Source organism: Megascapheus bottae, chromosome X (genome assembly GCF_031878675.1).
Source record: "Megascapheus bottae isolate mThoBot1 chromosome X, mThoBot2.hap1, whole genome shotgun sequence".
In the NCBI taxonomy this organism is placed as follows: Eukaryota; Metazoa; Chordata; class Mammalia; order Rodentia; family Geomyidae; genus Megascapheus; species Megascapheus bottae.
In genome coordinates, this window is record NC_143547.1 from 77,176,872 (window position 1) to 77,193,293 (window position 16,422).

Here is a 16,422-nt window from a genome sequence, read left to right on the forward strand (position 1 = left end):
TCGACAGGCACTGGTGGCTCATGACTGTAATGCTAGCCCCTCAGGAATGTGAGAACTGAAGATTGTGGTTCAAAGCAAGTCCAGGCAGGAAAGTCTGTAAAACTTTTATCTTCAATTAATCACCAAAAAGCCAGAAGTGGAGCTATGACGCAAGTGGTAAAGAACCAGACTTGAGAACAAAAGCTCAGGGACTGTGCTCAGATCCTGAGTTCAAGCCCCAGGACCAGCACAAAAAATTATATAAATATATTCATAGAAGATATATTTACTTAAAAATATACTTCAGTCTGGGCACCAGTTGCTCTTGCCTATAATCCTAGCTACACCGGAGGCTAAGATTTAAGGATCATAGTAGGTAGTAAGCTCAGGAGGAAAGTCCCTAAGATTCTTATCTCCATCTAGCTACCAAAACAGCTGGAAGAAGGACTGTCATTCAAGCGTTAGAGAGTTAACCTTGAGTCAAAATGCTAAGGGGCAGTAACCAGGACCTGAGTTCAAGCCCCAAGACCAGTACCAAAAATAATGTACAAAATCATACTAGTAAAATATGTTTCAAATTCTTAAATCCAGATCTGATATTTAGCTTTAAAAGCATTAATGAAGAATTATCTTTGACATTATAAACAAAAATCCTCATGGGGCGCTGATGGCTCATGCTTATAATCCTAGCTACTCAGCAGGCAAAGATCTGAAGATCGTGGTTCAAAGCCAGCCCATGCATGAAAGTTTGTGAGACTCTGAGCCTCTTATCTCCAATTAACCACCAGAAAAACAGAAGTAGTCCTGTGGCTCATTGTGGTAGAGTGCTAGCCTTGAGCTGAAAAGCTCAGGGACAGAGCCCATGCTCAGAGTTCGAGCCCACAACCGACCAAAAACAAACAAACAAACAAAAAATCAACCCTTGAGACTCCATAACTCTCATCTCTCTCTTCCTCTTTCACAACCAACTTCACATTAGTTCACAACACAACTTAATGCTTACCTACCTAGCATGGACTTCTTACCTAGTACAAGTTAATTTCTAGTCACTCCACATCAACCAGGTAACCCGCAGTTTCTATATCAACAACCACTTCCTTTATCTGGAAAAACTTTCATGCTTTAGCCTAGACAGCCACTGTTTTAGGTCTTCACTTCTTTCTTTCACTATGTCTAAAGTTTGTTTGGCTACATTTTCCTATACCAAAATCAGGAATGTCGATCTTTTCAAAAGTTAAGATTCTTTTTAAGTCTTTCCATTTCCTAACAAATGGGGTGATGTCATTCTTTCTGACAGCAGCATAGAATTCCATTGTGTACAAATACCACATAGGAACTTAGGCTCAATGGTTTCCCTCCTTTGTCATAATCAGTAGAAACCTTGGGCTCTCCTAGAGCAAAACCTTGATACATAAGGCCATATAGTATGATGCTAAATGAAAGGACCTCTAGGATATAGAAACAAAAGCCATATAATGAATGATTGTTGTCCTTAAGGTACTATGTTATCTCTCATCTCTTTTGCTGTCCTTTGGTTATCTCATATTGTTACAGTATCTCACTTTGTTACCTGGTATATCGGATATATTTGTATTTGGTTATTTGAAATTGGATAGGGAATGGGGGAAAACAAGATGAGGGGTGGGGGTGGGAGGAGGGAAATGGGGACCAAGACATGTGAAAGGATATCAATGTATGTGAATTAATGCACCTTCTTTTTGGCAAATACAATGTAACCCTTCTATTAATTACAATAAAAATATATGAAAAAAGATTCTTTTTATGAATCTGAAACAACACCACCTGCCTCCGCCTCCCAGATGCTCAGGTTACAGGTCTGTCACTTAATGCTCAGCTTCAAAGAATGTTTTGATCCTCCACACTTCCTCTTTATGTCTTTCAGGAGCCTCCAATTCTACAAGAACAAAACCTGACCTGAACTTGTTTTCCTACACCACTGTTTCCCAGACAGTCACGAAAATACTTCTGGGTAATTTGCTCAAGCCAGAAACCTAGTGTTCTTCTTTCCTAAATGTGAAGGAGACACATTTACTTAGGAAAATTGTGAACTGAGACTATTAATATGCATGTATTAATATAAAATATGGTTAGACGAAGAGAGAAGAGAGGGAGAGCAAGGGAGAGATATTGATTCTCCGTTATAATTGGCAAGAGAAGGAATTATGGGCTGGGAACATGGCCTAGTAGTAGAGTGCTTTCCTAGCATGCATGAAGCCCTGGTTAAATTCCTCTGTGCCACTTACACAGAAAAAGCCAGAAGTGGTGCTGTGCCTTGAGAAAAAGCTCAAGGACAGTGTCCAGGCCCTAAGTTCAAGCCCTAGGACTGACAAAAAAGAAAGAATTATTATTATATAATATGAAAATTAATTTAGATTCTTCTTCCTCCGATTGTAGAATTCTGAATAACTGAATAAGTTAACAAGACTTACAAGGTACCAACACCTGAACTTGAAATCAAGTTTCTGAATATCCTGGCTTACCTGACCTGGTTCTATTGAGGAGGAAATTAAAGACATTGCACATCATTTGATGTGTCTATTTCTTTTATATTTAGAGTTTTATCTCTTCTCCTAACTTCAGAAAGATCAGTGCTTACCACTAATTTGAAATCCTGAAGACAAAAGTATGTCTAGTTATTTTTCAGTATAATAGCTTGAATAAGTACCACAAGAACAACAATAAAGAGAAAGTAGACAAAATTTCAAACACATTTTGGTGTTCGCACATAAGAGGCAAGGACAAGGACGAGTCTATGAAGAATAAATAAGTTAAAAAATCTCCAATTATCCTCTAGAAAATTATCTCCAATTAACCTTTAGAAAATGGGAAGTGGACTTGGCTCAAGGGAAGGGCAGTAACCTTAAGCTGAAGAGCTCAGTGACAGCACCCAGGCGGAAAGCAAGCCCCACCGCCCACAAAAAAAAAAAGAAGAGGAAGAAGAGGAAGAGGAGGAGGAGGAGGAGGAGGAAGTAAAATATCAAGGATGGCACACAGACTTCCAAACTAAGCCCCTCTGTGATACTATTCAATAAAAGTGTGATTGAAGAACAGAAAATTTTGTCATTGCTGCTATTTGGTGATGTTTCATGTTGTTTTCTAAAGAGGGTTTCAGTCAAGAGCTCAACTTTATTTGAAAGAGACTCAAGGGAGGCTACTAAATAAGCATTTCACAGATGATTCTACATCTCAGAAGTGAGGTCTGAAAAAGAACAATTGGAGGTTGTGGGAACATGATCAATACTGTGAAATCATAGAAATATAGGACATCATATAACATCAGAGTATTGATATCAAGAATATGCCATCTGTATGGCCTATAGACACATGAAGAAATGCTGGACATTTCTTGCCATTAAAGAAATGCAAATCAAAACAACTCTAAGATTCCACCTCACTCCAGTTAGAATGGCCAGGATCAAGAAATCTAACTACAACAGATGCTGGAGGGGATGTGGCCAGGAGGGATCACTACTACACTGTTGGTGGGAGTGCAAACTCTTTCAACCACTATGGAAAGCAATATGACAGTTCCTCAAAAGACTAAACATTGAACTTCCCTATGACCCAGCAATTTAACTACTTGGCATTTACCCAACCATCCAGAAACTAGGGCATACTAAATCCACTAGCACAACTATGTCTATTGCAGCACTATTTCCCATAGCAAAGATATGGAACCAACCCAGATGCCCCTCATTTGATGAGTGGATCAACGAGATGTGGTATTTGTACACAATGGAATTCTATGCTCCTGTCAGAAAGAACGACATTGCCCTATTTTTAAGGAAATGGAAAGACAGAAAAAGTCATATTAAGTGAAGTAAGCCAGACTCAAAGGAACATAGCCTTAATGGTTTCCCTCATTTTCCATAATCAGTAGAAACCTTGGGCTCTCCTAGCAGAGATTTACAATAGAACAAAACATGTCCCTTGGTTATCTCATATTGTTACAATATTTCACCTTGTTATCTGATATATTGTATATATGCTTATTTGGTTATTTGAAGCCGATAGGGAATGGAGGAAAACAAGAGGAGAGGTGGAGGTGGGGGGAGGGAAATGGGGACCAAGACATGAGAAAGGGCATCAATGTATGTGAAGTAATGCACCTTCTATCTGATGAATATAATGTAACCCTTCTATTAATTACAATAAAAATACATGAAAAAAATAGGGAGGGATTGGGCAAAAGAAAGAAGGGGAGGATACATGTGTAGAATTCTTCTAGCAGAGGATCATAATAGCTTAAAAGCTATGTACATATGGCCATATAGAATGAACTCCAGGATATAGAAGAAAGAGGTTTATCTTTGTGATTGTTGTTCTCAATGTACTATGTGAAGTTATTTATTTTATTTTTCCCTTATGGTTATCTCATGTTGTTACTGTATCTGAATGTGATACCTTTTGTATTCTATATACAATTATTTGAAAAACAAGATGAGTGGGAGGGGGTGTGGGGTAAATGAGAAAAAAACATGGGAAGGGTTTCAATGTTCAAGAAGTAATACATCAGCTGTGTGCCCATTGACTCATACCTATAATCCTAGCTACTCAGGAGGCTAAGATCTGAGGATCAAGGTTCAAAGCCAGCCCCAGGCACTAAAGTCTGTGAGAGTCTTATCACCAATTAACCACCACAAAACTGGAAGCAGCGCTATGGCTCAAGTGGTAGAGCACTAGCCTTGACCTGGAGATTAGGGACAGAGCCCAGGCCCAGAGTTTAAGCCTCATGAACAACAACAATAAAAGAAGTAATGCACACACTAGCTGATGAATGTAACTGTAACCCCTCTAACCCATCTGTACATCATATCAACAAATAAACAATAAATAATAAATAAATAAATAGGGGAGGAAGTGCAAGGAGGGAGAGAAGGGAATAGGCTATCTGGAAGGCCAACTCTTAGAAACCAAGTAAAGAAAACAAGTAGAGAATACTGACAACAATAATAAAAATGGAGTAGCCACATGAAGACATCAAAATTTCAAAGAGTTATAGGACAAAAAAATCAGTATTACTAATAACTTTAATAAAGTATTTCAATTAACGCCAAGATATTAATTATGGAACTTTTTGCAAGAGTCTTTATATTTATCCCTTCAAAAATAGATAAGTTGAATTAAAAGTGATAGTACAAGCTCCCTTAGGGAATTTAATTAAATTTATATTTAAAACTATTTTCTAGGGGCTGGGAGTTTGGCCTAGTGGTTAAAGTGCTTGCCTAGCATGCATGAAGACCTGGGTTCGATTCCTCGGTACCACATACATAGAAAAAAAGCCAGAAGTGGTGCTGAGGCTCAAGTGGTAGAGCTCTAGCCTTGAGAAAGTCCAAGGACAGTGCTCAGGCCCTGAGCTCAAGCCCAGGACTGGCAAAAAAAAAACAACTATTTTCTAAATGAGTCCATGTATTTATTTAGTAAACATGACTTAAAACTACAATTGTTACTCTAATTAAATGGAACTAAATCAATAAATATTGAAATCAAAATTAAAACCCAAGCTATTATAATGTTTCTAATTAAGGAAATCTAGTTCTAGTATGTTTTAGGTTTTAAGTAAGTATAAACATCCTCTATAAGCATTTGGTAAACAAAATGACTATGCCAAAAGAGCAATACAATCATAGAAATAAAAGCTGAAAATAACCCAGAATAGCTTATATCTTAATTGGTGAATTATCTCACACTGATAGCATTTCATATTTAGCTGAAGATGTGAAACTTAACTTCATGAAGATAAACTTCTTAAAGGTATACTAAATAAATTCAATTTATTTAAAACTTTTGCCTTGTGATAAACACTTAAAGATGGGACAATGGCACAAGCCTGTTTCTCAGCTACTGGGGAAGCAGAGATCTTCCAATCTCCAGATAACAACTTGAGATCTTTGCAGGCAAAACCATAACAAGACCTCACATCAAAAAAGACAGGCATAGTGGCACATATCTTTAATACAATCTATGTGGGAGCCATAGGTAGGAGGGTTGCAGTGCAAGGCTGGCAGAGGCAAAAAGCATCGGATTCTTTCTCCAAAATTAGCTGAAAGCAAAAAGAGATGGAGGGATGGATGTGTGGCTCAAGTGACAATAAAACAAGGGAGAAAACAAACTGCTAATTTATTCCTTAGAGGATTCATTTCACAACAGTTTCAAAGTGTACCTTCTCCTTCTTTGGGGACAAGAAGGATTTAATAAATTACAATTACCAGCTGGGTGCAGTGACTGCCACCTGTAATCCTAGCTATTCAGGAGGCTGAGATCTGAGGATCCTGCTTCAAAGCCAGCCCAGGCACTAAAGACTGAGAGATTCTTATCTCCAATTAATCCCTAGAAAAGGGGAAGGGGGGGTTGGTTCCAGGGGTAGGGCAGAAGCCTTGAGCTGAAGAGCTCAGGAACAACACCCAAGCCCAGAGTTCAAGTCCCACAGCTGACAAAAAAGAGAAAAAAGAAATTACAAGTTGTAGTATTTGTACACAATGGAATTCTATGCTGCTGTCAGAAAAAATGACATCGACCCATTTGTTAGGAAATGGAAAGACTTAGAAAAAATCATATTAAGTGAAGTAAGCCAGACTCAAAGGAACTTAGGCTCAATGGTTTCCCTCATTCGTCATAATCAGTAGAAACCTTGGGCTCTACTAGCAGAGATCTGCAATAGAGCAAAATCTTGATACATAAGGCCATATAGTATGAAGCTAATTGAAAGGACCTCCAGGATACTGAAACAAAAGCCATATAATGAATAACTGTTGTCCTTAATCTACTATGTTATCTTTCATCTCCTTTGCTGTCTCTTGGGTATCTCATATTGTTACAGTATCTCACTTTGTTATCTGATATATTGAATTTATTTGTATTTGGTTATTTGAAATTTGATAGGGAAGGGGGGAAAACCAAGACGGGGGGGGGGGGGGGGGGGGGGGGGGGTGATGGGTACCAAGACATGTGAAAGGGTATCAATATATGTGAATTAATGCCCCTTCTATCTGGCAAATATCATGTAACCCTTTTATTAATTACAATAAAAAAATTATTAAAAAAAGAAATTGCAATTACAAAGATGGTTCTTTTCCGCACATAAAAAGGGAACTGTATATGACTTTGTTACTTGGTATATTGTATATACGTTTATTTGTTTATTAGAAATAGGGAAGGGAATGGGGGAAAACAAGATGATTGGGAGGGGTGGAGAGAAGGAAACAGGGACAAAAACATAAGATGGGGTATCAATGTGAGAGAAGTAATGCACCCACTATCTGACAAATGTAACTGTAACCTCTCTAATACATTATCCCAACAATAAAATAAAATTAAATGTAAAAAAAAGCAGTGTTTACTGGATGACATATCACATGGCATAATGTGTAATAAAAATTTCCACCTTAAAAAGGGGAATTTAGTTAAATATTGCCTTCCTATAGTTGGCTGAACAATAACCCTGAAAGATAATCAGGTTAGGATTCCTGGATCTGGTGTTACCTTAAAGTCAACATTTTGGAAAATATAATTAAAAACCATAGCAATAAGGAGACAACCTGGAGCGTCTAAGCAAGCCCTAAATGATGTCCTTATAAGAAAATTTAGAGGAGGCTCAGTATGGTAGAACACATCTGTAATCCCAGCACTTGAGTGACTAAGAAAGAAGGATCTTGAATTTGAGACCAGCATAGGCTACACAGATACATAGCTAGACCCTGTCAGATAAGAGAAGGGGGTGAGGAAGAGCAAAGACAAAAATGATACAGGTACATTGAAGTGTGGCAGACATTGGAGAAATGTGCCTATGAATGCCACAGCCACCAGAAAAATGTCCCCTGGAGTGGGACATTTGGGTGGTGGTTGTGGTCCTGCTGAACCCTCGATTATAGCTTCATAAACCTCAGGATTTCTGGTGTTTGGATCTGCGAAAAACTGAATTTCTGTTGTTTTAAATCATAAGTTTACTGTAAGTTGTTACAGCAGCAAGAAAATACTAATTCAATCCACAATTCTCATTTACCAGAATTAAAGACACAATGTCTGTAAAAAAAAACTTTTAAAATTAAATAACCATGTATTTTGTCTTGTGCACCAAGGTAATACTCAGTTAATATCACTAGGGTTATGTGCCTTAATATCTCTCTCTCTCTCTCTCTCTCTCTCTCTCTCTCTCTCTCTCTCTCTCTCTCTCTCTCTCTCTCTCTCTCTCTCTCTCCCCCTCCCTCCCTCCCTCCCTCCCTCCCTCCCTCTCTCTCTCTCTCTCTCCCTCCCTCTTCCCTCCGTGTGTGTGTGTGTGTGTGTGTGTGTGTGTGTGTGTGTGTGTGTGTGTGTGTGTGTGTTAAAGCAGGAGGGCCTGAGTTCTATCCCTTAGCTTTCTCATTCAAAGCTTGTGCTGGACCACCTGAGCCACAGCTTCACATTTTCCTGATTAAATGGAAGTAAAGGTCTCCCAGATTTTCCTGCCAGGGCTAACTCTGAACTGTGATCCTTAGGTCTCAGCCTCCTACAGGCATAATCAGTAGCACCTCTGTCTCATTTTTAATCATAATCATATCCACAAGTAAGGCAGTAAATAAACAGGAAACAGATTGTTGAGTACTTTTTTCTGTATTGCTTAAAACTCTCCTGATAACTTTAAGAAAACTGTTCTAAATTATGTTCTATGTCACTCACTCTTGAGCTTCAAAGATCAAGCAAACTGCAGAAGGGAGGAAATAAGTCAGATGAAATGGTCATCTACTGTTGTCTCCCCCACTGCAGCCCCAAACACCAGATGGATCCATCTGCTGCCCAGTAGACTACCTGTCTCACAGCCTTTCCTGCCCAGGCTGGGCAGATCTCAGCCTCCTGAATAGCTAGGATTACAGGCACAAGCCACTGGTGCCTAGCACAAATGAGTATTTGAAGCTCAGGAATAAATGAAACTGAATTTAGAAAAAAAAACTAAAAGGACATAATGTAGACACTAATCCTGGCTACTGAGAAGGCTGAGATCTGAAGTACTGAGTTTGAAGCCAAGCTGGACATAAAAGTCCTGGAGTTCACCAAATTAGTCAACAAAAATCAAAAGTGAAGATGTGGCTCAAGTGGTAGAGCATCAGCATTGAGAAAAAAAAAGCTGAGCACTTAACAGGAGGCTCTTTATCAGGTCCCACTAATGGCACACAAGAACATTTCAATTAAAAAATGCACACTAAAAAAATCCCATAAATAGAATGTTTTATGTGAAATGAAGATGGAAGAAATCAGAATTTGACATGAAAGAAGAAAATGAAATAATCTAGAAGAGAACAGTGCACCTGACTCATGGCTGAAACAAAGACTTTCTGCTCATTTTCTTTTGGCCAGACCTGGTGCTTAAACTCAGGGCCAGATCACTGTCCTTGAGCTTTCTCAATGATAGAGCTCTACCACTAGAGCCACAACACCACTTCTGGCTTTTTCTGTGTATGACGTACCAAGGAATTGAACCCAGGTCTTCATGCATGCTAGGAAACACTCTACCACTAGGTCACATTCTGGGCCCCTGTCTGCTCATTTTTAAGTATTATTTTCAGGTCCTTTGCTTACCAAAGGTGGTCCAATTTGAGCCTAGTGTTTTGAGAACTATCTTTACATAAACATAACCAAAAAGTTGTGTTTTTTTTTCAAAAAAGAAAGGCCTCAGACACCAATCCCTGACAATGCCCATTCTCATTTGACACTCTGGCATCAAATTTCCTTGGATGGCAACACTGCATTGAAAAGATTGCTACTACACTGGTAGTGGGAGTGTAAACTCCTTCAACCACTCTGGAAAGCAGTATGGTGATTCCTTAAAAGACTAAACATAGAGCTCCCCTATGACCCACCAATTTCACTACTTGGCATTTACCCAAACACCCAGAAACAAGGACTTACTAAAGCCACTAGCACAATGATGTTCATTGCAGCACTATTTACCATAGCAAAGATATTGAATCAACCCAGATGCCCCTCAGTAGATGATTGGATCAAGATGTGGTACTTATATACAATGGAATTCTATACTACCATCAGAGAGAATGACATTGCCCCATTTGTAAGGAAATGGAAAGACTTGGAAAAAATCATGTTAAGGCCGGGAGTTTGGCCTAGTGGTAGAGTGCTTGCCTAGCATGCATGAAGACCCGGGTTCGATTCCTTGGTACCACATACATAGAAAAAAAGCCAGAAGTGGTGCTGAGGCTCAAGTGGTAGAGCTCTAGCCTTGAGAAAGTTCAAGGACAGTGCTCAGGCCCTGAGCTCAAGCCCAGGACTGGGGAAAAAAAATCATGTTAACTGAAGTAAGCCAGACTCAAAGGAACATAGGCTCAATGGTTTCCCTCATTTGTAATAATTAGTACACATCTAGGACTCTCCTAGCAGAGGATTGTAATAGCTCAAAACCTAGGTAAATAAGGTCATATAGGATGAGACTAAATGAAAGGATCTTTAGGATATGGAAACAAGAGCTTTATCTGGTGTGATTGTTGTTCTTAATGTACTATGTTATTTCTCTTCTTGTGTGATGCCTTTTGGTTAATCTCATATTGTTACTGTATCTGACTATGTTACCTGGTATATTTTTTATTTGAAATAGGAAAGGGAAGGGGGGAAAATAAGATGATTGGGGGGGTGCTGGGATGGAAATGGGGACAAAAGCATGAGAAGGGATAGCAATGTGTGAGAAGTAATGCACCTACTACCTGGCAAATGTAATTGTAACCACTCTGTACATTATTCTGACAATAAAAAATAAAAAAAGAAAAATTCAAAAAACCTCACTTATTCCTATTAAAACCATATTTTTACAAGGGTCTGTGACTGAATCAATACTGCACCTCAATATTTGGGTTCACAAAAAATCTTTGGGACTACACACAGATAACTAGCTCACTTAAAACAAAAGCACTTGACTGGATCTGAACTACATTTCTGATTTCCCTGATACAGAAAATACTACCAACATTGTTTTTATTCCTCACTACATTGTAAATAAGCAAATACTCAGCAACTATTAAACCCCCAGCAAGAAATAATGTTATAGGAGCCAGGAGTTTGGCCTAGTGGTAGAGTGTTTGCCTAGCATGCACGAAGACCGGGGTTTGATTCCTCAGTACCACATACATAGTAAATAGCCAGAACTGGTGCTGTGGCTCAAGTGATAAACCTCTTGATTTGAGAAATCCCAAGGACAGTTCCCAGGCCCTGAGTTCAAGCCCCAGGACTGGCAAAAAAAAAGAAATATGTTATAGAAATGAAAGGAAATTTATCAACTATACATAATGATTGGTAAATAATCTTCACAAGATATGAAATAGAGAGTGGAAATCATACCATTATATTCACTTTATATCATCATACATATCAGAATTATGTTTTAGGGTAGTGTCTAAAAATAAACCAAAGTACTTATTTTTTAACATAAAAATAAAAATTTTAATTTTCTCTACTTTTTGTTAACTACTGTATCCCAAATGTGAGCAGTTACAGTATGTAAAATCCGGTTAGCAAGACTTTACATTTTAATACTTTCTTATCAATTTTTCTCTCTAAATAACTGTCAGAACTAGAAAAAAGCAGCAAGAAAACAGGAGGCCTCACAGCTGTCTGTCCATGCAAAAATGGAGAGTGCCTTTGAAGTATTAGACTCCAATGTTGGAGCCTGATGGGAAATGACAACCCCAGGGCTCTGGCATCTGCTTTCAACATATGCTCTCTGCAAAAACAGGTGATTTCTTGACTCAGTAGTCTCTAGAAGAGTGTTGTGCTGTCATTCAGGAAAAGATCATAAACACTAAAACCTTTGGTGCAGGAATATGATGACATTAAATATTAAGCATAATATAGTGGAAAGAAGGTAACTTGTAAAGCAGGCACTGAGCAAAATGAAGAAAAACAAATCCCAAGCCAAAAATTAGGAGAAATAATAACACAGATCTCACTAAACTACAGCCAATAATGATGGAGATTCATCTGGGGTTCAAACAGAAACAGATGCAGCTAGATACAGTCACAGATGCTAACCAGAGGACAGATTACATGTACTCTCAGTGAGAAAAGGGCTGTGAGTCATGCAACAATTAAACTATGTGGATGGACAGGATTTTATTTAAAAGGGGTGGGATAGTGTGGCTGTATGCGGTGCTGTCTGTGAGAAATTCTACCAAGTCTTTCAGTTTCACCAAGAAATAATCACTATGGAATCAGTATAATGGCTTTCAAACATCAAAGTACTGTTTAAGGGTAACACTACACTTCAATCCTTGTACATTTATGTATGGTAAATTTGGCATTTTGAATCAACATAGTGTTATTTAGTCAGTGGTTGGCCATCAGCTTCTATTTTCAAAAGATAAATACTATAACCTTATCACATAATCTCTACTAAAATAAAAACCAGATGGAGGAAAATGATAAACAAGAAAATGAAGCAACCATATTTTAGAGGTCACCTATTATCAAAATGAGAAAGGACTTCTGAATACTCAGAGAAGAAAGAAATGATAAATGAAAATTTGTAAATTTATCTATATAAAAAGAAAAAGTTCAGTGTATCAGAAAGGAGCAAACAGGGATGGAGGTGTGACTCTGTTGGTAGAGGGCTAGTCGATAAGAGTAAGCGGGTACTGAGTTTGAGTCCCCATCTCGCATCTAAAATAAAGACAAGAAAAAGAAACAAATAATATATGCTACTAAAAACCAAAATTATGCCAATACTCATTAATAAAACCTGGAACAAGGAAATAAATTCAAAATGGAAAATCACCACTTATCAACACTCATAAAAATGTGTTCAGCCTCACTGTACTCAAAACAAAACACTGAGAAACCATAGTTTAATCCCATGAATTTAAAGAGTTTTTGTGAGTTCATTTTCATTGTTGCTGCTGCTGTCGTTTGATTGATTAACAGTGCTGTGTATAGAACCGGGGCGTTGTGCATGCTAGCAGAGTGTTCCACACACAACTGAGCTAAAACCCCAGAAGTGCTAGAGCTACAGCTCAGAGGTAGAGGCTATTTTAACTTAGATTTTGCTTTGTTTGCCAGTTGTGTGGCTGGAACTCAGGGCCTGAGCACTGTCCTTGGACTTTTCTCAAGGCTACAGCTCTACCACTTGAACCACAGCATCAATTCCAGCTTTTTTCCTATGCATGTGGTATGGAAGAATCGAATCTGGGTCTTCATGCATGCTAGGCAAGCACTCTACCACTAGGCCTAACTCCAGGCCTACTTAGATATTTCTATAAAACACTAATAGAAATACAAATTGAGGAAGCATTTCTGGTAAGCAATATGGTAATATGAATCAATGTCCCAAAGAATAGTAAGATCAATAGGTCTAAGAATTCAAACTGTGCAAATTTTTGAAACCAAACAGAGATATATAAAAGGTTATATGTAGTATGCTTGGTGAGAATGAGCAAAACCTTAGGTTTGATCCTCACCGCCCCCCCTTCAAAAAATACAATAAAATATTAGAAACAACTAAAGTATCCAACAATAGGGTAAAGACTAGATAATTTATAGTATACTCTTATGTGTAGAAGAATACCTCTACAATTTTGTAGACTTTAAAAGTCATATTATAGGGCCAGGAGCATGGCCTAGTGGTAGCATGCTCACCTAACATGCACAAACCCCTGGGTTAAATTCCCCAGAATCATATACACACACAAAAAAGCTGGAAGTGGCGCTGTGGCTCAAGTGGCAGAATGCTAACCTTGAGAAAACAGTATCCAAGCACAATGCCCAGGCTCTGAGTTCAAGCCCCAGGACTGGCAAAAAACAAATTATATAATAGGTGCCTACTCCTGTAAGCACCAGTGGATTATAGCTGTAATTCTACCTACTCAGTAGGCTGTTATCTAGAGGATCATCATTTGAAACCAACAAAGCCAGAAAAGTCAATGACACTTCATCCCCCAAATGACCAGCAATAAGCAGGGCATGAGGCATGTTTCAAGTGGGAGAGCAAGCAAGTTCTGAGGGTTTTTAAAAATAATTCTACAGGGGCCGGGAGTTTGGCCTAGTGGTTAAAGTGCTTGCCTAGCATGCATGAAGACCCGGGTTCGATTCCTCGGTACCACATACATAGAAAAAAGCCGGAGTGGTGCTGAGGCTCAAGTGGTAGAGCTCTGGCCTTGAGAAAGTCCAAAGACAGTGCTCAGGCCCTGAGCTCAAGCCCAGGACTGGCAAAAAAAATAAATAAATAAAAAATAAAAATAATTTTGCAGGGCATGGAGTTTGGCCTAGTAGTAGAGTGCTTGCCTAGAGCATGCACAAAGACCCGCGTTTGATTCCTCAGTACCACATACATAGAGAAAGCCAGAAATGGTGCTGTGGCTCAAGTGGCAGAGAGCTAGCCTTAAGAAAAAGCCCAAGGATAGTGCCCAGGCCCTGAGTTCAAGTCCCAGGACTGACAAAAAATCATTTTACAGAACTGGAAATGTTAGTCCAAAATGCAATTCCACCAGTTAAATGGCTATGTCAGTAGGATCACAAGATCAAGCTAGCCTGGGCTGATAACAAGACCCATGCTAGCCTTGGATGCATACCAAACCTTTGTTTCATCCCTCTTCCCCACTATATTATACATGTACTTCCATATTATTGATGCAATATAATTCCATACCCGTTATGAAAATATATTCACAAGGTAATACCTTGAACATTTAGAATAAAAAACTACTGAAAGTATGAACCAACTGTTTCATTTTTTCATATCTTTTTATTGTAATTAATAGAAGGGTTACATTATATTCACCAGATAGAAGGTGCATTACTTCACATACATTGATACCCTTTCTCATGTCTTGGTCCCCATTTCCCTCCCCCTACCCCCGCCCCTCATCTTGTTTTCCCCCTTCCCTATCTGACTTCAAATAACCAAATAAGCATATATACAATATATCAGATAACAAGGTGAAATGCTGTAACAATATGAGATAACCAAGGGATAGCAAAAGAGATGAGAGATAACATAGTACATTAAGGACAACAATCACTCATTATATGGCTTTTGTTTCTATATCCTGGAGGTCCTTTCATTTAGCATCATTCTATATGGCCTTATGTATCTAGGCTTTGTTTTATTGTAAATCTCTGCTAGGAGAGCCCAAGGTTTCTACTGATTATGACAAATGAGGAAAACCACTGAGCCTATGTTCTTTTGAGTCTGGCTTACTTCACTTAATATGATCTTTTCTAAGTCTTTAAATTTCCTTACAAATGAGGCAATGTTGTTCTTTCTGACAGCACTGTGGCTCCAGGGGTAGGAAGGTAGCCTTGAGCTAAAGAGCTCAGGGACAGTGCCTGGGCCCAGAATTCATGTCCCATGACCGACAAAGAAGAAAACCAATATTTTCAATAGTTATATTTTCCAAGTCAAACTCACTTCTGACTGAATTCTAACTATTTATAAGAATGTTACATGCAAATGAAGCTACCTACCAACTGGTATCCTATATAATTATTTAATCCTTTTTTTTTTCCTTTTATTATGCCAGTTCAGGTGCTTCAACCAGGACCTGGGCACTGGATTTAGACTCTTTTGCTCAAGAATAGAACTCTATCACTTGAGCCACAGCTTTACTTCTGGCTTTTTGGTGATTATAATTAAGAGTCTCATGGACTCTTAGCTATGAGCCATAATCCTCAGATCTCAGCCTCCTGAATAGATAGGATTACAAGTGTGAGCCACCAGCACCAGGCATATTGTTTTGTTTTTATTTCAGCATAATTTGCCCTGCTATCAAACTATGATTACCACGTTATATATTATTGTGTTGTCAGTCTACTACATGTCATCATTCTTAAAATGCAAATTAGAATGAAAGGTTGAAATTTTCCAGGTCAAAACAAAACTTTCATATAAATTATTTTCTAACACCAAAAACAAACACGGCATATAACTTGTTCCACTCTGTCTGATAATGAAGTAAACAGAATCTTTTTTCTAAGAAAACTGAATTGGTGCATGATTAATTTGATTTTAGTGATATTTCTGCCAAGGTTAAGGACAACTATCCGTTGAATATTATGTGAATCTGTTGATCCACTACACTTTTTATTTACATGAATTAAGATGCCTTATGTAATAAGGTGTTATAATTTTCTACATTATGAGAAAGGCAAATATAATGCAATGAGAAAAGTTTGCATCAAACTGACTCCCCAGAATAACTCTAGTAGGCTTATACTAAAACAAAAGAAGTCCTTGAGAAAAAGAAAAATAGCTCCAGCTGGTTTGCTAGACAAAAGTTAACAACTTTAACTTCGTTTTCTCCACATTAAAGACTAATTCAAAAGCTAGTACATTGAGCCCCATAAGATATTGTATTTAATGAGCAAAAACGATCCTTATTTGAGCTACTTAATGTCAACCACTGAATGTTGGATCATGAAATTTAAAAAGCAATTTATAGTCAAATGACTAAT

At 38.2% G+C, this 16,422-nt stretch overlaps 1 protein-coding gene across 5 annotated transcripts in view; it reads right to left on the reverse strand.

Annotated features, from left to right (window-relative positions):
* Lrch2 (leucine rich repeats and calponin homology domain containing 2) overlaps window positions 1–16,422 on the reverse strand; it is an 89,229-nt gene that overhangs the window by 58,585 nt on the left and 14,222 nt on the right. The window lies entirely within an intron of this gene.